At 36.3% G+C, this 24,784-nt stretch overlaps 2 long non-coding RNA genes across 2 annotated transcripts in view; one reads left to right on the top strand and one right to left on the bottom strand.

Annotated features, from left to right (window-relative positions):
- Nucleotides 1-206: 206 nt before the first annotated feature.
- Nucleotides 207-24,784, bottom strand: part of LOC141376630 (uncharacterized) — a 93,277-nt gene continuing 68,699 nt past the window's right edge. The window contains exon 2 of the long non-coding RNA XR_012387219.1: nucleotides 207-539. This is a non-coding gene — a long non-coding RNA (uncharacterized lncRNA). The remainder of the gene's footprint in view (nucleotides 540-24,784) is intronic.
- Nucleotides 15,585-17,055, top strand: LOC101884747 (uncharacterized). Its single transcript, XR_224457.6, has 2 exons — nucleotides 15,585-16,615; nucleotides 16,672-17,055. It is a non-coding gene; the product is annotated as an uncharacterized lncRNA (long non-coding RNA).

The following is a 24,784-nucleotide window of genomic DNA, read 5'->3' as shown; positions in this document are numbered from 1 at the left end:
TTTAGTCTTTGATGGAGATTAGTTGTTTCCGCGATGCTTCCCCTTAAAAGCGTACTATACGTTACCGAGGGTGCACCGCTAGGAAGCAGTGAGTTAGGCTTTTGCGATGTTTTGGATCGTCGACGCCTAGAGTTTAGGTGGAGTTGTGGACTGCGTTTGCGTGAGGCAGTTTGAAGTGGAGATGGAAGAGCTGGTGGGCAGCACCGGCGTTTTTGCGGGAATTTAGGCTCGATTTTGGCGAGGCTGCGGCTGAATTCTCAGGGAGAGTGGAGCTCTGGCTGGAGTTGTTGTTGTTGTTGTTGTTGTTGTTGTTGTTGTTGTTGTGTGTTCTTCCGTATCGATAGGTTAAATGGTGCGATGCTGGAGCGTTTTGTAGCGGGAAGCGAGCTTCAAGACGAAGATAACTGGAGTGGAAAACTCAGGTTATTTATAATGCTTCCGTAATCATCTAATAGGGCTGATTACGGAGCTAACAAGGAGCCAGCCGTGTTGATTATAAGCACGTGATCCTCTCGAAATTAGTTTATGAATAAACCACACTTATATAATTATTTGTAACTTTTTATTGAGAATTGAGTTTTTAATTATTTTAAACTTTAACATTTAAAATATATATATATATATATATTTTTTGCATGGTCAGCATTGAGGAGAGAGTAACACATTTCACCGCAGCACTTTGTGTGTGTGTGTGTGTGTGTATAATACCTATACCTGCTGCAGTCAACCTAAAACCTACAGTAGGTTGACATAAAACGAAAATAACACCCATTCTTGTCTTAGGACATTTTATGTGGCAAATTTTAAAATAACAGTAAGTATATGTGACATGTTAAATATATAGTATAATTTGCTGGTTTTAAACATACAGAATAATAATAAATATAGTTATGAAACAACCATAACACCAAATGTTGACTAATGAAAGTACATTTATAACAACTATTTATTTGTTTGTATTGTCAAACCATGTTGCATACAAATGCATTCAACAGACCTATATGACAGTGCATTGCTGTAGAGGACAAATAAAACACGAGACAGGTGTTTAGAAAGAGTATAGTTTATTTAGTTTGACATGCAAACTTATCTAAACAAGACACACTTTCAGAAAACAGCCCGGAAACATTATAATGCGCGCGCTCGTGAATATAACCCGCGGTTGTCTTCAACTGTTGTCTTCAATAGTCCTTCTTTGCTCAACAACTGAGCTGAAAAACAAAGCAAAACATTACAACAGTCAGACATGGAGCAAAGAGCATAGAATTACCAAGAGGCGACACTCTACAATTTGGGAAACAATAACGCGCTTTTTGAATAAAATAAATAAATAAAAAGCAGCTGCTTTCCATCGCGACAGCAATGACGAGCGATCGCTATCACTTGAAACTGGCGGAATCCGGGTCTGTTGCTCTTGGTCATTCTAAGCTCTTTGCTAAAGGTTTAATCATAACAGTTACCATGGTTTCTATTTCAAACTATAGTAAACTAAAGTTTGAAACTATAGTTTAAAATAGAAGATGAGTGGGCCTCGCTACTCCCACCCACCATAACCCTCGTAGCGAGGCCCCACTACCGGCCGCCCGTGTTTCCCCGAGGGTCCTCGGGGGTAGTGTTCTCCCTGCCTAGGGCTCAAAGGCCACCTCGCTGACAGAGCACACGAGCTTTATAGGAATGCATATGCAAATTTTTACAAGGCACGTCACTGTTGTCTCGCTGTCATGGCGAGCGCTGAGGAGGGCTCCCCTGATTGGTCCACAGAGACTAGGGAATCTGCGTCAGGGCGAGTTGCCGTCTGCTGTGGACAAAAATATATTAAATATATTTAATATATATTTTTACATTTTTGGTGCTGTGTAATATTCTGAGATACTTTATACGGTTCCTTTTACAGCATCCATGGTGTAAATTAAGCGTTTCCGGCGAATTGAATGCCAATGCAAAATCCGGTGCGTTTAAGGTCTGTTTTCTTTCAAAATCAGCGATCTCCACAAGCTGAGTGATATCCGATTTAAAGTGGGTCTCAGATTGTACAAGAAGCACTGCATTAAATTACATTTCCCCCGCCATATCCTTATAATATGAGCAATATATTTTACCCCAGTATATTCAATGGAGCTTCTGCGTTAGCCTGCCGATTCTGACGGGCGCGTGCGAGTAAACAGCTTTTTGTCTCGTTTTACGCTTGAGCAACTAAATAAATGCAAAAGTTTATTTAACTGAATGTATGTTAATGACATTACAACATCGATGCTGTATGAGGAACCGTATAAAATGGAAAAAAAGTTCACAATAACAGGTCACCGGAAGTGTATCAGCATGGAAACAGCGCTAGCTCGGCATATACCCTATTTAAATAGGAACTTATATACATCTAATATATCTAGAAAACTACAGGAGTATTACATACTAAGCAACAGAATCCTGTGGTGCCACAGAAATGTTTAAGTGATACCACACACTACCACAAGAATACCGCAGGAGTATTACATACTGTACAACACAGAATCCTGTGGTAAAACATCCCAAAAAAACAACAAAGTACTACACAATCATCACATGGTTTTTGTTTTGTACATTTGATGGTTTACCACATGAAATACCACATGCTACCACAAAAATATTACAGGAATATAACAGTAATACCACACGCTCTACCACAAGAATATCCCAGGAATATTACATATTGTATAACAGAATCCTGTGGTAAATACTACCACAATATGAAAGTGATACACTACCACAAGAATACTACAGGAGTATCACATACTGTACAGCACAGAATCATGTGGTAAAACGTCCCAAAAAACAACAAAGTACTACACAGTTACCACATAACATTTGATGGTTTACCACATAGAATACCGCAGGTAATGTTTGTAATGGAGGGTGTCGGTCATCTTGTTGTTTCAATTGCAAATTTATTCCAGTACACAAACATTTGCACACTGAAAAGTTTTTACAATAAATATGAATGCATGTGATGTTACTTTGTAAGAATAGGTATTTCTTAATTAAACGACTTAAATGCAGAACATACTGATTTTACCTTGCACTGAGAAAAAAAAAATGTTTTAGAAAAAAACAGAACAAAAAAGCTAATTCTTGTGATATTGTACTGCAGAAATTGCTGTATCAATCCTGTGATATTTAGCTGTGTTGGTATTACCACACAAAAACAACAGAGAAACCACATACTTTATAAAATGATAAATTCCTGTGAAATTTCACTGCAGAAAGTGCTGTAGTAATCCTGTCATATTTAGCTTTGCTCATTTTTTTGTGTGGTAAATTTATGTTGTACTGCTGAAATACCACAGGATTACCACAGGACATTTTTGTAAATCCGGTCGCACACCAGAAGCGAACTTAAGTCCAACTTTTGTGCTACAGAAAAGCCCAACAGTTTGTAACGACATAAGGGCATGTGCTAGCTAGACAATATTTTAAATGTCATCCTCTAGTATTAATTATCATAAAAATTCACATTTTCAAAAGAACTCCTCGTATTATAGTAAAACAGATAGTGAAGGGTTAACCAGTGAGTCTTTTCGGCGTTTTATTTGATTTCTTTTTTATTACTACAGGTTTGGAACAACATGAGGATCAGATTATTTATTATTATTATTAATTTATTTTTTTGCTTTGGATGAAGTTTTTATATTTTTATTGTTTTTATTCAATGATATGTGCATGATTGTGATAAATGTAGGCAGTTCCTTTGAAAATATGCTATGTACCAGGGATGTCAAACTCCTGGAGGGCCGCAGCCCAGCAGAATTTAGTTCCAGCCCTGCTTCAACACACTACCTTTAGATTTAGTTTGATCAGGTGTGTTTAATTAGTATAACTGCAGTGTTACCCTGTAGATTGTGCAGTAAATAACTGTAAAATAGCCAGTGTTTTGATGTAATAAAAGGAAACAGTATTTTACTGTAAAAGGAGTAGACTTTGTATGAAATTGTGTAGTGCAAAGAATAAATTACAGTAATTTATTTTATGTACTCATTACAACTTTGACAATAAATAGCAAATTACTGTTCAACCATTACCGTCCCATCCACTCTGATGCTTTATGTTGCTAATTATAGAGACGTGCATTTTGAAGGCTGAAAACAATGATTTGGGCATCACCACACACTCCCACAGGCTGTCTGTCTTAAAAAGTTTTCAGAAAATGCTGGCCCTTTAAGGGAGTCAGGTGTTTGATTTGTTTACTGCTGAGTGTGCTTCATTCTCTGTCCATCAATTCAGATGTAGAGTCTGATATGTTTTAGGCTTTAAATAAGAATCTACAATGAGTAAGTAAAATGTGTTCAAATGTTTTTGAGGGTTTCTAAAATAAGGCTGTGTTTTAAGTTATATTGTTGTTATCTTGAACTGTGTACTTGAAAGCTACATTGTTAGCTAGTTAGCCCCTCCTCATATAACTTCTTACATTTATTGTATATTGCATACTGCCATAATGTACAGATGTTAACAGTTTTATGTATCTTTCTGGCAACTAAGCCAAAATTAAATTCCATCGCCTCAGTAAGGTAACATGTGCACAGAAATCATCACAGGGAATCACAAAAACATATGATACACTTAACCATCCACACACAAAAGCTCCACTGTCAGCTCCCAGGTTGTGAGTTTGTTGCTAAGTATTTTTCAGAGCTGTGTTTCCACCTATGAATTTATATTAGAAACAATAGAAAAGTTTGTTGTCATGAGATTTTTTAAGTATAAAATATTGGATTCTTTGGTTTTTCGGTGTTGCCGACTTTATTTTTGTTTATATAATTATTTGTAACTTTTTATTGAGAATTGAGTTTTTAATTATTTTAAACTTTAACATTTAAAATCTATATATATTTTTTTTGCATGGTCAGCATTGAGGAGAGAGTAACACATTTCACCGCAGCACTTTGTGTGTGTGTGTGTGTGTGTGTGTATGTGTATATAATACCTATACCTGCTGCAGTCAACCTAAAACCTACAGTAGGTTGACATAAAACGAAAATAACACCCATTCTTGTCTTAGGACATTTTATTTGGCAAATTTTAAAATAACAGTAAGTATATGTGACATGTTAAATATATAGTATAATTTTCTGGTTTTAAACATACAGAATAATAATAAATATAGTTATGAAACAACCATAACACCAAATGTTGACTAATGAAAGTACATTTATAACAACTATTTATTTGTTAGACTTCTGTATTGTCAAACCATGTTGCATACAAATGCATTCAACAGACCTATATGACAGTGCATTGCTGTAGAGGACAAATAAAACACGAGACAGGTGTTTAGAAAGAGTATAGTTTATTTAGTTTGACATGCAAACTTATCTAAACAAGACACACTTTCAGAAAACAGCCCGGAAACATTATAATGCGCGCGCTCGTGAATATAACCCGCGGTTGTCTTCAACTGTTGTCTTCAATAGTCCTTCTTTGCTCAACAACTGAGCTGAAAAACAAAGCAAAACATTACAACAGTCAGACATGGAGCAAAGAGCATAGAATTACCAAGAGGCGACACTCTACAATTTGGGAAACAATAACGCGCTTTTTGAATAAAATAAATAAATAAAAAGCAGCTGCTTTCCATCGCGACAGCAATGACGAGCGATCGCTATCACTTGAAACTGGCGGAATCCGGGTCTGTTGCTCTTGGTCATTCTAAGCTCTTTGCTAAAGGTTTAATCATAACAGTTACCATGGTTTCTATTTCAAACTATAGTAAACTAAAGTTTGAAACTATAGTTTAAGATAGAAGATGAGTGGGCCTCGCTACTCCCACCCACCATAACCCTCGCAGCGAGGCCCCACTACCGGCCGCCCGTGTTTCCCCGAGGGTCCTCGGGGGTAGTGTTCTCCCTGCCTAAAGGCTGATTTATACTTCTGCGTCAAACACCGGCGTATGCTACGGCGCTGACGCATAGCCCATCGCCGTGGCCGTCGCCGTCACTGACGTGCACCTCTCAAAAATTGTAACTACACGTCGCAACAACGCGTAGCGCAAGCTCTGTGATTGGTCGGCTTGCTAGCGCCGACGAGTATGGGCGGGACCGAGAGCCGCGCGAATGGCGCGAGCGATTGTTTACAAGTGTGGAGTCCCGTGAAGGAGCTCCGGATGGAAAGTTTTGTTCTTTGTTTACCTCATGGTTAAAGTTGTTGCACGTCCGCTGGTTCCTGCCTCAAAATGAGCGAGTTTGAGTCACTTGTACATCCAGGAAGTGTTCAGAATAGCAAAACAGAAGCGAAGAAACTCGACACAGAGGAACATTTACACCTCACTGCCCACTAGCGTTTCGGAAGTGTTAATGCAGACCAACGGAGACAGCGCGCAGAAGTATAAATGCCCAGCCACGCGCGTTGCCTGCGCCGTGAGTTGCGCCGGTCACTTGACGCAGAAGTATAAACCAGGCTTAAGGCTCAAAGGCCGCCTCGCTGACAGAGCACACGAGCTTTATAGGAATGCATATGCAAATTTTTACAAGGCACGTCACTGTTGTCTCGCTGTCATGGCGAGCGCTGAGGAGGGCTCCCCTGATTGGTCCACAGAGACTAGGGAATCTGCGTCAGGGCGAGTTGCCATCTGCTGTGGACAAAAATATATTAAATATATTTAATATACATTTTTACATTTTTGGTGCTGTGTAATATTCTGAGATACTTTATACGGTTCCTTTTACAGCATCCATGGTGTAAATTAAGCGTTTCCGGCGAATTGAATGCCAATGCAAAATCCGGTGCGTTTAAGGTCTGTTTTCTTTCAAAATCAGCGATCTCCACAAGCTGAGTGATATCCGATTTAAAGTGGGTCTCAGATTGTACAAGAAGCACTGCATTAAATTACATTTCCCCCGCCATATCCTTGTAATATGAGCAATATATTTTACCCCAGTATATTCAATGGAGCTTCTGCGTTAGCCTGCCGATTCTGACGGGCGCGTGCGAGTAAACAGCTTTTTGTCTCGTTTTACGCTTGAGCAACTAAATAAATGCAAAAGTTTATTTAACTGAATGTATGTTAATGACATTACAACATCGATGCTGTATAAGGAACCGTATAAAATGGAAAAAAAGTTCACAATAACAGGTCACCGGAAGTGTATCAGCATGGAAACAGCACTAGCTCGGCATATACCCTATTTAAATAGGAACTTATATACATCTAATATATCTAGAAAACTACAGGAGTATTACATACTAAGCAACAGAATCCTGTGGTGCCACAGAAATGTTTAAGTGATACCACACACTACCACAAGAATACCGCAGGAGTATTACATACTGTACAACACAGAATCCTGTGGTAAAACATCCCAAAAAAACAAAGTACTACACAATCATCACATGGTTTTTGTTTTGTACATTTGATGGTTTACCACATGAAATACCACATGCTACCACAAAAATATTACAGGAATACAACAGTAATACCACACGCTCTACCACAAGAATATCCCAGGAATATTACATATTGTATAACAGAATCCTGTGGTAAATACTACCACAATATGAAAGTGATACACTACCACAAGAATACTACAGGAGTATCACATACTGTACAGCACAGAATCATGTGGTAAAACGTCCCAAAAAACAACAAAGTACTACACAGTTACCACATAACATTTGATGGTTTACCACATAGAATACCGCAGGTAATGTTTGTAATGGAGGGTGTCGGTCATCTTGTTGTTTCAATTGCAAATTTATTCCAGTACACAAACATTTGCACACTGAAAAGTTTTTACAATAAATATGAATGCATGTGATGTTACTTTGTAAGAATAGGTATTTCTTAATTAAACGACTTAAATGCAGAACATACTGATTTTACCTTGCACTGAGAAAAAAAAAAAATGTTTTAGAAAAAAACAGAACAAAAAAGCTAATTCTTGTGATATTGTACTGCAGAAATTGCTGTAGCAATCCTGTGATATTTAGCTGTGTTGGTATTACCACACAAAAACAACAGAGAAACCACATACTTCATCCAATGGTAAATTCCTGTGAAATTTCACTGCAGAAAGTGCTGTAGTAATCCTGTCATATTTAGCTTTGCTCATTTTTTTGTGTGGTAAATTTATGTTGTACTGCTGAAATACCACAGGATTACCACAGGACATTTTTGTAAATCCGGTCGCACACCAGAAGCGAACTTAAGTCCAACTTTTGTGCTACAAAAAAGCCCAACAGTTTGTAACGACATAAGGGCATGTGCTAGCTAGACAATATTTTAAATGTCATCCTCTAGTATTAATTATCATAAAAATTCACATTTTCAAAAGAACTCCTCGTATTATAGTAAAACAGATAGTGAAGGGTTAACTAGTGAGTCTTTTCGTCATTTTATTTGATTTCTTTTTTATTACTACAGGTTTGGAACAACATGAGGATCAGATTATTTATTATTATTATTAATTTATTTTTTTGCTTTGGATGAAGTTTTTATATTTTTATTGTTTTTATTCAATGATATGTGCATGATTGTGATAAATGTAGGCAGTTCCTTTAAATATGCTATGTACCAGGGATGTCAAACTCCTGGAGGGCCGCAGCCCAGCAGAATTTAGTTCCAGCCCTGCTTCAACACACTACCTTTAGATTTAGTTTGATCAGGTGTGTTTAATTAGTATAACTGCAGTGTTACCCTGTAGATTGTGCAGTAAATAACTGTAAAATAGCCAGTGTTTTGCTGTAATAAAAGGAAACAGTATTTTACTGTAAAAGGAGTAGACTTTGTATGAAATTGTGTAGTGCAAAGAATAAATTACAGTAATTTATTTTATGTACTCATTACAGCTTTGACAATAAATAGCAAATTACTGTTCAACCATTACCGTCCCATCCACTCTGATGCTTTATGTTGCTAGACGTGCATTTTGAAGGCTGAAAACAATGATTTGGGCATCACCACACACTCCCACAGGCTGTATGTCTTAAAAAGTTTTCAGAAAATGCTGGCCCTTTAAGGGAGTCAGGTGTTTGATTTGTTTACTGCTGAGTGTGCTTCATTCTCTGTCCATCAATTCAGATGTAGAGTCTGATATGTTTTAGGCTTTAAATAAGAATCTACAATGAGTAAGTAAAATGTGTTCAAATGTTTTTGAGGGTTTCTAAAATAAGGCTGTGTTTTAAGTTATATTGTTGTTATCTTGAACTGTGTACTTGAAAGCTACATTGTTAGCTAGTTAGCCCCTCCTCATATAACTTCTTACATTTATTGTATATTGCATACTGCCATAATGTACAGATGTTAACAGTTTTATGTATCTTTCTGGCAACTAAGCCAAAATTAAATTCCATCGCCTCAGTAAGGTAACATGTGCACAGAAATCATCACAGGGAATCACAAAAACATATGATACACTTAACCATCCACACACAAAAGCTCCACTGTCAGCTCCCAGGTTGTGAGTTTGTTGCTAAGTATTTTTCAGAGCTGTGTTTCCACCTATGAATTTATATTAGAAACAATAGAAAAGTTTGTTGTCATGAGATTTTTTAAGTATAAAATATTGGATTCTTTGGTTTTTCGGTGTTGCCGACTTTATTTTTGTTTATATAATTATTTGTAACTTTTTATTAAGAATTGAGTTTTTAATTATTTTAAACTTTAACATTTAAAATATATATATATTTTTTTTGCATGGTCAGCATTGAGGAGAGAGTAACACATTTCATCGCAGCACTTTGTGTGTGTGTGTGTGTGTGTGTGTGTATAATACCTATACCTGCTGCAGTCAACCTAAAACCTACAGTAGGTTGACATAAAACGAAAATAACACCCATTCTTGTCTTAGGACATTTTATTTGGCAAATTTTAAAATAACAGTAAGTATATGTGACATGTTAAATATATAGTATAATTTGCTGGTTTTAAACATACAGAATAATAATAAATATAGTTATGAAACAACCATAACACCAAATGTTGACTAATGAAAGTACATTTATAACAACTATTTATTTGTTAGACTTCTGTATTGTCAAACCATGTTGCATACAAATGCATTCAACAGACCTATATGACAGTGCATTGCTGTAGAGGACAAATAAAACACGAGACAGGTGTTTAGAAAGAGTATAGTTTATTTAGTTTGACATGCAAACTTATCTAAACAAGACACACTTTCAGAAAACAGCCCGGAAACATTATAATGCGCGCGCTCGTGAATATAACCCGCGGTTGTCTTCAACTGTTGTCTTCAATAGTCCTTCTTTGCTCAACAACTGAGCTGAAAAACAAAGCAAAACATTACAACAGTCAGACATGGAGCAAAGAGCATAGAATTACCAAGAGGCGACACTCTACAATTTGGGAAACAATAACGCGCTTTTTGAATAAAATAAATAAATAAAAAGCAGCTGCTTTCCATCGCGACAGCAATGACGAGCGATCGCTATCACTTGAAACTGGCGGAATCCGGGTCTGTTGCTCTTGGTCATTCTAAGCTCTTTGCTAAAGGTTTAATCATAACAGTTACCATGGTTTCTATTTCAAACTATAGTAAACTAAAGTTTGAAACTATAGTTTAAAATAGAAGATGAGTGGGCCTCGCTACTCCCACCCACCATAACCCTCGCAGCGAGGCCCCACTACCGGCCGCCCGTGTTTCCCCGAGGGTCCTCGGGGATTGTGTTCTCCCTGCCTAGGGCTCAAAAGCCGCCTCGCTGACAGAGCACACGAGCTTTATAGGAATGCATATGCAAATTTTTACAAGGCACGTCACTGTTGTCTCGCTGTCATGGCGAGCGCTGAGGAGGGCTCCCCTGATTGGACCACACAGACTAGAGGGAATCTGCGTCAGGGCGAGTTGCCGTCTGCTGTGGACAAAAATATATTAAATATATTTAATATATATTTTTACATTTTTGGTGCTGTGTAATATTCTGAGATACTTTATACGGTTCCTTTTACAGCATCCATGGTGTAAATTAAGCGTTTCCGGCGAATTGAATGCCAATGCAAAATCCGGTGCGTTTAAGGTCTGTTTTCTTTCAAAATCAGCGATCTCCACAAGCTGAGTGATATCCGATTTAAAGTGGGTCTCAGATTGTACAAGAAGCACTGCATTAAATTACAGTTCCCCCGCCATATCCTTATAATATGAGCAATATATTTTACCCCAGTATATTCAATGGAGCTTCTGCGTTAGCCTGCCGATTCTGACGGGCGCGTGCGAGTAAACAGCTTTTTGTCTCGTTTTACGCTTGAGCAACTAAATAAATGCAAAAGTTTATTTAACTGAATGTATGTTAATGACATTACAACATCGATGCTGTATAAGGAACCGTATAAAATGGAAAAAAAGTTCACAATAACAGGTCACCGGAAGTGTATCAGCATGGAAACAGCACTAGCTCGGCATATACCCTATTTAAATAGGAACTTATATACATCTAATATATCTAGAAAACTACAGGAGTATTACATACTAAGCAACAGAATCCTGTGGTGCCACAGAAATGTTTAAGTGATACCACACACTACCACAAGAATACCGCAGGAGTATTACATACTGTACAACACAGAATCCTGTGGTAAAACATCCCAAAAAAACAACAAAGTACTACACAATCATCACATGGTTTTTGTTTTGTACATTTGATGGTTTACCACATGAAATACCACATGCTACCACAAAAATATTACAGGAATATAACTGTAATACCACACGCTCTACCACAAGAATATCCCAGGAATATTACATATTGTATAACAGAATCCTGTGGTAAATACTACCACAATATGAAAGTGATACACTACCACAAGAATACTACAGGAGTATCACATACTGTACAGCACAGAATCATGTGGTAAAACGTCCCAAAAAACAACAAAGTACTACACAGTTACCACATAACATTTGATGGTTTACCACATAGAATACCGCAGGTAATGTTTGTAATGGAGGGTGTCGGTCATCTTGTTTTTGTAATTGCAAATTTATTCCAGTGCACAAACATTTGCACACTGAAAAGTTTTTACAATAAATATGAATGCATGTGATGTTACTTTGTAAGAATAGGTATTTCTTAATTAAACGACTTAAATGCAGAACATACTGATTTTACCTTGCACTGAGAAAAAAAAATGTTTTAGAAAAAAACAGAACAAAAAAGCTAATTCTTGTGATATTGTACTGCAGAAATTGCTGTAGCAATCCTGTGATATTTAGCTGTGTTGGTATTACCACACAAAAACAACAGAGAAACCACATACTTCATCCAATGGTAAATTTCTGTGAAATTTCACTGCAGATAGTGCTGTAGTACTCCTGTCATATTTAGCTTTGCTCATTTTTTTGTGTGGTAAATTTATGTTGTACTGCTGAAATACCACAGGATTACCACAGGACATTTTTGTAAATCCGGTCGCACACCAGAAGCGAACTTAAGTCCAACTTTTGTGCTACAGAAAAGCCCAACAGTTTGTAACGACATAAGGGCATGTGCTAGCTAGACAATATTTTAAATGTCATCCTCTAGTATTAATTATCATAAAAATTCACATTTTCAAAAGAACTCCTCGTATTATAGTAAAACAGATAGTGAAGGGTTAACTAGTGAGTCTTTTCGGCATTTTATTTGATTTCTTTTTTATTACTACAGGTTTGGAACAACATGAGGATCAGATTATTTATTATTATTATTAATTTATTTTTTTGCTTTGGATGAAGTTTTTATATTTTTATTGTTTTTATTCAATGATATGTGCATGATTGTGATAAATGTAGGCAGTTCCTTTGAAAATATGCTATGTACCAGGGATGTCAAACTCCTGGACGGCTGCAGCCCAGCAGAATTTAGTTCCAGCCCTGCTTCAACACACTACCTTTAGATTTAGTTTGATCAGGTGTGTTTAATTAGTATAACTGCAGTGTTACCCTGTAGATTGTGCAGTAAATAACTGTAAAATAGCCAGTGTTTTGCTGTAATAAAAGGAAACAGTATTTTACTGTAAAAGGAGTAGACTTTGTATGAAATTGTGTAGTGCAAAGAATAAATTACAGTAATTTATTTTATGTACTCATTACAACTTTGACAATAAATAGCAAATTACTGTTCAACCATTACCGTCCCATCCACTCTGATGCTTTATGTTGCTAGACGTGCATTTTGAAGGCTGAAAACAATGATTTGGGCATCACCACACACTCCCACAGGCTGTCTGTCTTAAAAAGTTTTCAGAAAATGCTGGCCCTTTAAGGGAGTCAGGTGTTTGATTTGTTTACTGCTGAGTGTGCTTCATTCTCTGTCCATCAATTCAGATGTAGAGTCTGATATGTTTTAGGCTTTAAATAAGAATCTACAATGAGTAAGTAAAATGTGTTCAAATGTTTTTGAGGGTTTCTAAAATAAGGCTGTGTTTTAAGTTATATTGTTGTTATCTTGAACTGTGTACTTGAAAGCTACATTGTTAGCTAGTTAGCCCCTCCTCATATAACTTCTTACATTTATTGTATATTGCATACTGCCATAATGTACAGATGTTAACAGTTTTATGTATCTTTCTGGCAACTAAGCCAAAATTAAATTCCATCGCCTCAGTAAGGTAACATGTGCACAGAAATCATCACAGGGAATCACAAAAACATATGATACACTTAACCATCCACACACAAAAGCTCCACTGTCAGCTCCCAGGTTGTGAGTTTGTTGCTAAGTATTTTTCAGAGCTGTGTTTCCACCTATGAATTTATATTAGAAACAATAGAAAAGTTTGTTGTCATGAGATTTTTTTAAGTATAAAATATTGGATTCTTTGGTTTTTCGGTGTTGCCTACTTTATTTTTGTTTATATATATTATTTGTAACTTTTTATTGAGAATTGAGTTTTTAATTATTTTAAACTTTAACATTTAAAATCTATATATTTTTTTTTTGCATGGTCAGCATTGAGGAGAGAGTAACACATTTCACCGCAGCACTTTGTGTGTGTGTGTGTGTGTGTGTGTGTGTGTGTGTGTGTGTATAATACCTATACCTGCTGCAGTCAACCTAAAACCTACAGTAGGTTGACATAAAACGAAAATAACACCCATTCTTGTCTTAGGACATTTTATTTGGCAAATTTTAAAATAACAGTAAGTATATGTGACATGTTAAATATATAGTATTATTTGCTGGTTTTAAACATACAGAATAATAATAAATATAGTTATGAAACAACCATAACACCAAATGTTGACTAATGAAAGTACATTTATAACAACTATTTATTTGTTAGACTTCTGTATTGTCAAACCATGTTGCATACAAATGCATTCAACAGACCTATATGACAGTGCATTGCTGTAGAGGACAAATAAAACACGAGACAGGTGTTTAGAAAGAGTATAGTTTATTTAGTTTGACATGCAAACTTATCTAAACAAGACACACTTTCAGAAAACAGCCCGGAAACATTATAATGCGCGCGCTCGTGAATATAACCCGCGGTTGTCTTCAACTGTTGTCTTCAATAGTCCTTCTTTGCTCAACAACTGAGCTGAAAAACAAAGCAAAACTTTACAACAGTCAGACATGGAGCAAAGAGCATAGAATTACCAAGAGGCGACACTCTACAATTTGGGAAACAATAACGCGCTTTTTGAATAAAATAAATAAATAAAAAGCAGCTGCTTTCCATCGCGACAGCAATGACGAGCGATCGCTATCACTTGAAACTGGCGGAATCCGGGTCTGTTGCTCTTGGTCATTCTAAGCTCTTTGCTAAAGGTTTAATCATAACAGTTACCATGGTTTCTATTTCAAACTATAGTAAACTAAAGTTTGAAACTATAGTTTAAAATAGAAGATGAGTGGGCCTCGCTACTCCCACCCACCATAACCCTCGCAGCGAGGCCCCACTACCGGCCGCCCGTGTTTCCCCGAGGGTCCTCGGGGGTTGTGTTCTCCCTGCCTAGGGCTCTAAAGCCGCCTCGCTGACAGAGCACACGAGCTTTATAGGAATGCATATGCAAATTTTTACAAGGCACGTCACTGTTGTCTCGCTGTCATGGCGAGCACTGAGGAGGGCTCCCCTGATTGGACCACAGAGACTAGAGGGAATCTGCGTCAGGGCGAGTTGCCGTCTGCTGTGGACAAAAATATATTAAATATATTTAATATATATTTTTAAATTTTTGGTGCTGTAAGAATTGAAATATTGCAAATATTCTGATGTCTTTGACAATTCAAAACATGAGCTGAAAACAGAGACTGGTAACTTCACAACTCAGCAAGGGGAATGCGGGAAAAACCAGTTCCTGCTGCATTTGCATCTGAGTCTGCTTCATCCCCCCAACTCACACATATGGTCATTTCAATGTTTGAATGTTCTAGAATTAACCAAACTGACTTTAACTATCATGTTTGATATCATTTGAAATGTCTCAGTGCGATTGGTACAATGGTCTCATTCTCTCAGAAATAGACATAATCAGAACAATAAATATATAACTTCAGGCATCTTTTGATCCACTGTGAGGGGTGTGACACTAAGTGTGAATGCCTTTTGTTATACATTCACACCCCCTTCCTTGAGGGAATTCTTGGATTATTTAAGGTAAGGCCTAAGAAGGACTCAGGGCGATTCTGCCTAACCAGATTAGCCCATAACATGGGGTTTGCCCCATGTTATGTATATTTCAAAGTCAGGAATGCATCTTTTTCATCTTGGATTTATCTTTGATAATTTGATGTTTTGTATTGATCATTTATGAATTGACTGATTGAATTGGCATAATACATTTACCTGACTAATAAATTGTTATGTTTTGAATGATTCAAACAGAGTTCGTGTTATTATCACTGATAAATGTTGTTGTCCATAGCACTACAAGCCACTGTACAGGTTAGTAACGGACTAAAACATGTTAGACGGAGCAGCGTGGCACGCTATTCAATGTTGTTAGAGATCCGACTAACAAATTGGCATTATTTCATGTATACTTGGACTGTAAAAGGCCAACTATTTAGAACAACAAAATATTGTTGAAACTACTTTAAATGTGGATATTTAGGCCTTCATCTACAATAGTATAATCCTGCGTGATTATTATTAAAATACTCTGTCTTGAATTAGTAGATAACAGATCTATGGGGACCACATAAAAATCTCCTAAATTGAGTAAGTAGTGTTCTGCCTTTCTAGGAGAGTGGTTAATCGCCTCTGTTTAATGACCAAGACTGACAAGCTTGTAGTAAGAGATTGTATACCCGGCCGGTGCAAGACTCGAGATGCTATCGGAATCTGAGTAAATGAAAATAAGGTATAATAACAAATCAAAAGAATATTCAATCATAATCTAAAATAATGTGAAAGGAAACAAAATAATCTTCTCAATGTTTTATAATTGGAGTCAGATAAAACGAGGATAAACATATTAATATTCTAAACCATCTCATACTAAAATTGGAGTCAGATATGAGTTAAGTTTAATGTAAATCAACATTGTGCACTGGAAAGACCGAACATGCAGTGAACCTTCATCCACCATTGGATACCGTCATTGGACCAACTGGCTGGACCCTACAAAATGGTGACCCATCTCCGTGATCTCCCAACTCAGGCGAGGTACGTCTTTCCAGCACAAAATGGATTTATATCAACCAAGAGGTTTGGATCTTCTATTCTATCTTCAGAGGTTTGGATCTTCTATTCTATCTTCAGAGGTTTGGATCTTCTATTCTATCTTCAGCTGCTGTGGTAAGTCAATTCTTCTTTGCCTATTAGAAATGTTGAGGGAAAGCTGGACGCACCCTATATAAACACATTGATAGAATGAGTCGGAAATGCTCAAAAATGTTAGACCGGAATGCGTTATCCGGTGGGGTTGAGAATTAGACAAAACCACTTTGATTATCAGGGACATGATAGCAGCAGTATAGATTAATGCCATCCCTTGCTCTGAAATCTCTTTGTCTGCTAGGCAGCAAGAGTTGAAGCTTAAAATTGGAATAACATCATCCAAATTATATTCTGGGACTCAGTGGAGAGTCATAAATTAGATCCTAAAAGTTTAAATCAAAAACTATCCATTGTTTTAAATCTACTGTTTTATAAAAAAGAGAAAAATGGAAAAAAGGAAAACAGGAAAAAAATGGTTTAAGATTTAAAAACAATTGTAAACTTTTAAATTGGATTAATAACAACAGTCTGTTTAAGGCATTTGCATGTGAAAAATAAAGGTGAGCAGAACAGAATGATTTGATTGCAAAAAGACAAATAAGCTCTAATGAAAACTCTGCCTTTACAAATCAGAAATTTGCCATTTAAATTTAATGGTGATAAATTCAAATATGATGCTGATCAACTACACTGTAATCCCGAATAAGTTGACAAAACTCAAAAAATTTGAGGCAATCAGTTATGTCAAATTTTTTAAGTTATGAAATTATCTATTTTAAGTGAACAGAAACATTCAACTAACTTAAAATACCCAAGTTACTCAACTTATACATTTTAATTGCAATTAACTTAATTATTTAAATTTTTCCAAACTTTAAATACTTAGTCACCCAGCTCATACATTTTAATCTTTAATTTCTTTCAACTTTAAATACTTAAATCACCCAGCTGATAGCATTTTTTACTCATTAAGGTTAATTAAGATAAACGAATTTTAAGGATTTAAGTTAATAGAGCTCAATTCAATTAATTAGTAACGCATTAGGGTTTACAGTGTAAAATATCCACTATACTTTAATTTAATCTCAAAACAAACTAAATATAAAAGAAATTCTAAGATTTTAACTTTAAATCAGCCCTTAGACCTCCTAATTGCTCAAACCTTTTCATATTCAAATGTCCTGACAGAGAGCAGAGAAATCTCACCTCAGTGATAATAAGATGCTCAGAATGTGTTTGCTGTATTTGCATAAAACAATTACATTCTTCCATTTGGCCACGAGCCTTTGCTGACCCTTTTGTTCTCCATGCAACTTACAAGCAAACACAGCCCTGATCACAAGATAAAAGCATTAAGCTAAAATGCACTGTTGTTCTAAAAACACTCTCCAGAGACCAAATTTAATTAAATTTTAATATTTACTATTTTAATATAATATAATTACATTAGGAATAAACAATAATGAACATTATATTATAATCGCCAATCATGGCACTAAAGACTAAAGATGAAACATCTTTCATCTTGAGGAGGTTCGCTTTCTTTATGCTTAATGAAAACACTGACAGAACTACAATAGCATAACTGATTGTAAACCAATATAATCCTCGCTGAAAAAACACCACCTACAATTAAAATTTGATCAGAGAGTTAAACTCACCAGAAAAATAATGAAAGGGGGATGGATATGATAACATTCAGAGTTACCAAAGTTTTTATGGGTCAAAAGATCTAAGAATCTGTGAGTCACACCATAAAATGACAACCGTTAAGCAGAGAACACCAAAAGGGTGAAATGATTTCTGCCAACAGATCTGACTGTTAATGAGAGCAAAAAATGAACTATGGGTATCGGCCCATTAGATTGTGAACTAAAATTAGTGAAAAATCATTGATTGATTCAGAAAAATGTCCCCAGCGGAACTGGGAGATAATGCTCAGAATACAGCAGACTGTGTAAACAGGTGTTACACACTCACAATATGCTGAAATCAACGACAGCAATTCAGATCTGACCAGCAACATCATGTGGCTTCCAGAATTAATATTGCAAAATGATGCATTAACATTAATTCCACATGATTGAATTTGAAACTGATGAAAATTATAAAATAACTATGGTTCTTCTCTGCTTTTGTTCTCACCTTAGGCGGACAAATAACAAAGAACACTCAAGATCCGGTCCACATCAAACAAATACAAATGAGGGCAACAAAAGGTTAGGCCATAACCTGAGAGGCCAAAAGTCTTCCGTCTTGCATCTCAAAGCAAGAACCCCTGTGGTGCTAACACCTCACCTGCAGTGAGTCCTCTGAAAAAAGTCTTTGATCAGTCATCAGAATAACAATTATCCACAGCTGATCTTATCAATGGATTCAGCACTGTAGGAGGCTTTGTGATTTCACAAAACATCTTACTTCAACTAAGATGTAAATTTACATGTTAAATGAAACAGAGACACAAAAAGATCTCATAGTTAAAATCTTCCCAAATTGCTTAATAGCAATGGGACTAAAACCCTGGTTACCTAGAGGCGATAAAGAACTTTACTGCATTGTTCCTGCAAAGACCAATAGCAACAGACTCTATTGTCACAAATCCTAGTGGCATTTTTAAATTTGTTTTTATACTATTCACATGTTAAACCACATGTCCTGTATGAAAATGGAATTAACTATGTTGAAATTCATGATATTTGTTTCTTTGATCTCCAAAAGTAGAAAACTCTGCTATCCCCTGTATAGCTGCAGTTTGAACTACAAACAGGAGTATAGAGTGTGATAATTAAATTAACCATGAAAATGCATTTTTTACAGGATCCAGCTTTGAACATTGCACCTTAACATGCTCCGTAAAAGATATTATATGGAATCAATTTGAGCCGGAACACACCTCATGTTCACATTCTTATGCTGGCTCCCTGGTATAACAGGACTAAAATTTTGCAACACAATTATAAAAGTTGATTACCATTGTTCGGAGCATTACACGGACACATAGCCACAGGTAAACCCAGGCACATAGATAACACCTTAGTCTTCAAAGACCCAGGAGTCAAATCTCCTTAATTGAGATCGTTTGTCCATGTTTATACAAACAAAACACATTAGCCTCACACACATAGAACAGAATAATTAATCTGATGACAGACGAGACAACAAACACCCTCTGACACCCTCTGTCAGCTGAAAAGAAATTACACATTTGCATGGCTTTGACAACAAATTGATGGTATAAAACTTCAATAGAGGCGAACTTGCCAATAAATTTAAGATAGATACACTGACTGTTATGAGGATGGTTGACAAACCAGAGGGCCCCTGGTTTTCCAATCTATCACCAATAACAGGTATAAGTGCTAAAGTGATTAAAATTAAACCGAAGTGAGGACACTTCTAATAATCACTAGGACATTTAAATTTGACAAATACCATCAATTGTGTTCAAGCCCCCCCACACACACATAAACACACAAACACACACACACACACATAAACACACACACACACACACACACACACACACACACACACACACATATACACACACACACACACACACACACACACACACACACACACACACAAACACACACATTATTATAGATATACCTTCATAATTATGGTTAAATAATGTGATTACTATCATGTATGACAAATATCTTCACGTTTTTTCATTTTGAAAATGAATGTCATTTATTTGAATGTATTGTCATGATGATATGTTTTATGATGCATACTGCCTGTTTTACTGTTTTAATAAGTTGCACTGACCTTTTGATAGCTTTACCTTGAGTAATTCAAACCAAGAATATTTAATATTCTCCCTATCATTATACCCTATCTCAGTGGTGACAAAGAATTATCTGTTTTTGATTGGACCATTTAAACAGATTGAAAGAGACCTGAGACCAGTTGTACGACTCGCACTTGCTGACTTTTATGCTTTGATCATATATTTTATGCTTAACCTCATGACTTTCTCCAATGCAGAATGACACAAGTTCATAACTGTTCAATCGCTGAGCCATCAAGTTGCTGTTTAGGTGTCCGAGAGAAGGCAGTGTATACACACTGTAGACCCCCACATGCCGATGTCTGCATATCTGGAGGTGACCAGATTCATCAGAAGAAGCAGACTATGAGAAGCCCACACGACGTGGACACTTTTGTCAGGGGAAGGACACAGTGGAAGCTATGAAGGCCTGTATGGACTGAATGAGCAGTGCATTCGGGTCAGGCTCATCAAAAGAGGTGAAAACGAGCCTGGACCTGTTTAGCTACCTGCTGAACACGACTTACAACTGATAATGCTGCAGAGACTGTCTTGAACTGCCCCTGAACGACCTCAACAAGGATACATAGTGACCCCATGGACACATTTATATCTGACCCACGGGATCAAATGGGGGTTATCTGTAAGAATTGAAATATTGCAAATATTCTGATGTCTTTGACAATTCAAAACATGAGCTGAAAACAGAGACTGGTAACTTCACAACTCAGCAAGGGGAATGCGGGAAAAACCAGTTCCTGCTGCATTTGCATCTGAGTCTGCTTCATCCCCCCAACTCACACATATGGTCATTTCAATGTTTGAATGTTCTAGAATTAACCAAACTGACTTTAACTATCATGTTTGATATCATTTGAAATGTCTCAGTGCGATTGGTACAATGGTCTCATTCTCTCAGAAATAGACATAATCAGAACAATAAATATATAACTTCAGGCATCTTTTGATCCACTGTGAGGGGTGTGACACTAAGTGTGAATGCCTTTTGTTATACATTCACACCCCCTTCCTTGAGGGAATTCTTGGATTATTTAAGGTAAGGCCTAAGAAGGACTCAGGGCGATTCTGCCTAACCAGATTAGCCCATAACATGGGGTTTGCCCCATGTTATGTATATTTCAAAGTCAGGAATGCATCTTTTTCATCTTGGATTTATCTTTGATAATTTGATGTTTTGTATTGATCATTTATGAATTGACTGATTGAATTGGCATAATACATTTACCTGACTAATAAATTGTTATGTTTTGAATGATTCAAACAGAGTTCGTGTTATTATCACTGATAAATGTTGTTGTCCATAGCACTACAAGCCACTGTACAGGTTAGTAACGGACTAAAACATGTTAGACGGAGCAGCGTGGCACGCTATTCAATGTTGTTAGAGATCCGACTAACAAATTGGCATTATTTCATGTATACTTGGACTGTAAAAGGCCAACTATTTAGAACAACAAAATATTGTTGAAACTACTTTAAATGTGGATATTTAGGCCTTCATCTACAATAGTATAATCCTGCGTGATTATTATTAAAATACTCTGTCTTGAATTAGTAGATAACAGATCTATGGGGACCACATAAAAATCTCCTAAATTGAGTAAGTAGTGTTCTGCCTTTCTAGGAGAGTGGTTAATCGCCTCTGTTTAATGACCAAGACTGACAAGCTTGTAGTAAGAGATTGTATACCCGGCCGGTGCAAGACTCGAGATGCTATCGGAATCTGAGTAAATGAAAATAAGGTATAATAACAAATCAAAAGAATATTCAATCATAATCTAAAATAATGTGAAAGGAAACAAAATAATCTTCTCAATGTTTTATAATTGGAGTCAGATAAAACGAGGATAAACATATTAATATTCTAAACCATCTCATACTAAAATTGGAGTCAGATATGAGTTAAGTTTAATGTAAATCAACATTGTGCACTGGAAAGACCGAACATGCAGTGAACCTTCATCCACCATTGGATACCGTCATTGGACCAACTGGCTGGACCCTACAGTGCTGTGTAATATTCTGAGATACTTTATACGGTTCCTTTTACAGCATCCATGGTGTAAATTAAGCGTTTCCGGCGAATTGAATGCCAATGCAAAATCCGGTGCGTTTAAGGTCTGTTTTCTTTCAAAATCAGCGATCTCCACAAGCTGAGTGATATCCGATTTAAAGTGGGTCTCAGATTGTACAAGAAGCACTGCATTAAATTACATTTCCCCCGCCATATCCTTATAATATGAGCAATATATTTTACCCCAGTATATTCAATGGAGCTTCTGCGTTAGCCTGCCGATTCTGACGGGCGCGTGCGAGTAAACAGCTTTTTGTCTCGTTTTACGCTTGAGCAACTAAATAAATGCAAAAGTTTATTTAACTGAATGTATGTTAATGACATTACAACATCGATGCTGTATAAGGAACCGTATAAAATGGAAAAAAAGTTCACAATAACAGGTCACCGGAAGTGTATCAGCATGGAAACAGCACTAGCTCGGCATATACCCTATTTAAATAGGAACTTATATACATCTAATATATCTAGAAAACTACAGGAGTATTACATACTAAGCAACAGAATCCTGTGGTGCCACAGAAATGTTTAAGTGATACCACACACTACCACAAGAATACCGCAGGAGTATTACATACTGTACAACACAGAATCCTGTGGTAAAACATCCCAAAAAAACAACAAAGTACTACACAATCATCACATGGTTTTTGTTTTGTACATTTGATGGTTTACCACATGAAATACCACATGCTACCACAAAAATATTACAGGAATACAACAGTAATACCACACGCTCTACCACAAGAATATCCCAGGAATATTACATATTGTATAACAGAATCCTGTGGTAAATACTACCACAATATGAAAGTGATACACTACCACAAGAATACTACAGGAGTATCACATACTGTACAGCACAGAATCATGTGGTAAAACGTCCCAAAAAACAACAAAGTACTACACAGTTACCACATAACATTTGATGGTTTACCACATAGAATACCGCAGGTAATGTTTGTAATGGAGGGTGTCGGTCATCTTGTTGTTTCAATTGCAAATTTATTCCAGTACACAAACATTTGCACACTGAAAAGTTTTTACAATAAATATGAATGCATGTGATGTTACGTGATGTTACTTTGTAAGAATAGGTATTTCTTAATTAAACGACTTAAATGCAGAACATACTGATTTTACCTTGCACTGAGAAAAAAAAAATGTTTTAGAAAAAAACAGAACAAAAAAGCTAATTCTTGTGATATTGTACTGCAGAAATTGCTGTAGCAATCCTGTGATATTTAGCTGTGTTGGTATTACCACACAAAAACAACAGAGAAACCACATACTTCATCCAATGGTAAATTCCTGTGAAATTTCACTGCAGAAAGTGCTGTAGTAATCCTGTCATATTTAGCTTTGCTCATTTTTTTGTGTGGTAAATTTATGTTGTACTGCTGAAATACCACAGGATTACCACAGGACATTTTTGTAAATCCGGTCGCACACCAGAAGCGAACTTAAGTCCAACTTTTGTGCTACAGAAAAGCCCAACAGTTTGTAACGACATAAGGGCATGTGCTAGCTAGACAATATTTTAAATGTCATCCTCTAGTATTAATTATCATAAAAATTCACATTTTCAAAAGAACTCCTCGTATTATAGTAAAACAGATAGTGAAGGGTTAACTAGTGAGTCTTTTCGGCATTTTATTTGATTTCTTTTTTATTACTACAGGTTTGGAACAACATGAGGATCAGATTATTTATTATTATTATTAATTTATTTTTTTGCTTTGGATGAAGTTTTTATATTTTTATTGTTTTTATTCAATGATATGTGCATGATTGTGATAAATGTAGGCAGTTCCTTTGAAAATATGCTATGTACCAGGGATGTCAAACTCCTGGAGGGCCGCAGCCCAGCAGAATTTAGTTCCAGCCCTGCTTCAACACACTACCTTTAGATTTAGTTTGATCAGGTGTGTTTAATTAGTATAACTGCAGTGTTACCCTGTAGATTGTGCAGTAAATAACTGTAAAATAGCCAGTGTTTTGATGTAATAAAAGGAAACAGTATTTTACTGTAAAAGGAGTAGACTTTGTATGAAATTGTGTAGTGCAAAGAATAAATTACAGTAATTTATTTTATGTACTCATTACAACTTTGACAATAAATAGCAAATTACTGTTCAACCATTACCGTCCCATCCACTCTGATGCTTTATGTTGCTAATTATAGAGACGTGCATTTTGAAGGCTGAAAACAATGATTTGGGCATCACCACACACTCCCACAGGCTGTCTGTCTTAAAAAGTTTTCAGAAAATGCTGGCCCTTTAAG

Source organism: Danio rerio, chromosome 11 (genome assembly GCF_049306965.1).
Source record: "Danio rerio strain Tuebingen ecotype United States chromosome 11, GRCz12tu, whole genome shotgun sequence".
In the NCBI taxonomy this organism is placed as follows: domain Eukaryota; kingdom Metazoa; phylum Chordata; class Actinopteri; order Cypriniformes; family Danionidae; genus Danio; species Danio rerio.
This window is presented reverse-complemented; position numbering and strand designations above follow the sequence as displayed.